The sequence below is a fragment of the Cavia porcellus genome, unplaced genomic scaffold (genome assembly GCF_034190915.1).
Source record: "Cavia porcellus strain 051 isolate PalLab524CR breed Dunkin Hartley unplaced genomic scaffold, mCavPor4.1 scaffold_10, whole genome shotgun sequence".
NCBI classification, from domain to species: domain Eukaryota; kingdom Metazoa; phylum Chordata; class Mammalia; order Rodentia; family Caviidae; genus Cavia; species Cavia porcellus.
Genome location: NW_026947493.1, coordinates 67,681,285 through 67,684,172, shown reverse-complemented (window position 1 = coordinate 67,684,172; position 2,888 = coordinate 67,681,285).

Genomic DNA, 2,888 nt, shown 5'->3' with positions numbered 1-2,888 from the left:
GCAGCAGGTTGGTGGAGGCTGGTGATGTGGCTGGGCTCGGGAGCCTGGGTTTGCACCCGCATTCCACTGCGTGCCACCTATGCGCCCACATTCACAGGATGGGGAGAAGATGCCACCTCCAAGTCTGCAAGGCCACAGTGCTGGGGGCACAGAGGTCAGAGGGGTGAAATACAGCAACTGTGTCTGCAGCTCCCTGCACCATCTTTCCCAGGCCCTCCTCCTGGGAGGTCTAGATCTCTTTTTCTCTGCCCATTTGTGGTCCTAGGCACTGAACCAAGGGCCTATGCACACAGCCATCTCCCTCTGTGGTAAACATTCAAATCCTTCTTTAGCTTTTTGGGTTATACAGTCACTAATAATAGTTGCCCTGCCATGTCACGGCGCCCTGGAACCTCCTCCTGTGCAGCCTCAGCTCGGTGCCCCGAGTCGGCCTCTCTCCTCATATTCTACTCTGCCCAGGCCAGGCTCTGGGAACCTCCACTCTCTGCTCAGCTCCTAGATCAACCCTTTTAGATTCCATGTGTGTGAGGTTATGTGGTCCTTGCCTCTCTGTGGCTGGCTTATTTTACTTCACATAATGATCTCTGTTTCCATCCATGGTGTCACAAGTGACAGGATTTCATTATTTCACTGTGATGCTGGAGATTGGACCCAAAGCCTTTGTAGTCAGCCACATTCCTAGTACTCTTCCCCCTTAATTTTTTTTGTCTTTTTCCTTTTTATCGGTACCAGGGATCGAACTCACAACTGCCTGCTTGCAAGGCAGGCGCTTATGCCGCTGAGCTAAATCCCCAGCCCTCCCCCTTAATTTTTTAAATTTTGAGACAGAGTCTCCTTCAGTCTCTAAATTGCCCAGGATGGACTTGAATTTGTGAGTTTCCTGTCTCAGCCTCCCAGTGTGCTGGATTACAGGTGTGTACCATCAGGCTCGGGTTGGATTTTGTTCTTTTTTTGTGGAGGATTAATATTTCACTGTACATATGTACTGCACTTTACCATTTGTTGATTGAGGGATACTTAGGTTGTTTCCATTTCTTGGCTAGTGCAGATAGGGTTCTAATAAGACAGGGGTGCCAACATACTAATTTCTTCTGAGTGTGTATGCTGTTCTGGGATTAAGGGGTTATATAATAATTCAAATTTTAACCATCTAAGTGTGTTTGACTAACATAAAATAGCGCTTCTCCACCTAAATAGGCCTCAGAGTCACCTGCAAAATTCTAAAAATGTACTGATGCCTAGGGTCATACACCCAGGCTTAGGGTGAGTTTTGGATAGTGGTATTTTTAAAAAGAATCATAAATTATTCTAGTATGTAGCTAGGTTTGAAAACAACTGCAACAAATAAGAGCAGAATGTATTGGAGATGAGTTTCACTTTCCTAAAATAGGGCCATCTAGAAGCTGTTTCTCTTTTTTGAGTCTTGATTGTACTTGACTGTTTATAAAATTTGCTTTACTTATTTCCCTAACCCAACAAAATGGAAAATAAAGAAGGGCTTTGCAAGCTAAGCTTTTAAGAGTCTGAATCGGGTGTCACCTAATGCACATGTACTAATGAAACACAATCTATTTAATTACCCACCTGCATTCAGTGCAAACAAACACAGTTGTAGAAGCTATTTATTTTTCTTTAAATGCGTGCTTTCTTCCTTCCTATGTGGTTGGTAAAATATCAACTGCATTTCAGGTCCTCACTGCATTCGGGTGATCAGGATCAGTACTATCACTGTCGTAGGAAATCGAAGGTAGTGGTGAGGGAGGAGGGTTCTGAAGACGAGCTGGGTCATCTCTCTCTGCTTCAGTTTTCTCATCTCTAAAACGGGGGCCATTAAAATAACCTACTTCATAAATCAACGTGGGGTTGGTCTGGGGATTAAATGTCTACATGACTCACTGTATTCACTAAACAATGGCTAGTGTATAATTATTTTATTCATTCAGTGTGCTGTTGTTTACTAAGCTCACTTTCAGTTTGCTTTCCCTTGGGTCCAGTTTCTAAAGGAAATATGACAGTGACAATGAAGAAGACAGCAAGGTGGTTGGTACCCTGACACTGGGCTGGGACATGATCATATTGGAAGAAATGCATATGAGAGACACTTCCATTGCAGGGGGAGCCCTCTGCTCTGCCAAATCCTGATTAATAAGAGCATTAAGAAGGTTCTCTGGCAAACCAGGATCTTCTTTTTCTCTGCCAAGTTGACTTTTCTTTAGCCACATATCATTGTAACAGAGGCAGCCTCGAACTTGTGCAATTATTGGAGTCGCTGGCCTGTCAGCTCAGTTCAGCTGTCCTGCAGACAGTAGATGACAGTAAAGATGCACCAATCTGCTGGCTGCTTCCTGGGCCAGGTTGAGTGCCAGGCTGGGGGCAGGCAGAGGTCTGCTGAGAGATGGGACAGAGTACACCTTGGAATCACAGCGATAAGGCAATGGGACCTTCTGACACATAGATGCGCACACATGGCAGCAGAATTCGGAAGAGGTACATACCAAACTATGCAAATGTAGAGCATGAACTGGGGAAATCATGGGAGTGACAGCTTGCATTGTGTCCATCCTTGGGTTGGGTGTCATATTTAAATGGTATTTTGCAACTCCCAGAAGCAGGTAGTATGGGCTCCTCATTGCAATTGAAGTTTAGAGGTGCTCCAATGCCCAGAAAATAGGTGAGGTCTCCATAATAGAACAGTCTGGGACACTAAAATGTTTCAGGCATTGGAATGGCATTTAAAAAAATAACTCTTTAAATCTCTGCTCACCTTGGAACAGACAGCTCAGTTACCTGCAAGTTGAGGTACTCTCCCATGGGATAATTTTAGGAAGACCCTGAGTTAAAAAAAAAATCTCTACCAAAATGCCAAAACCAGAAAACCCAAATCTCAC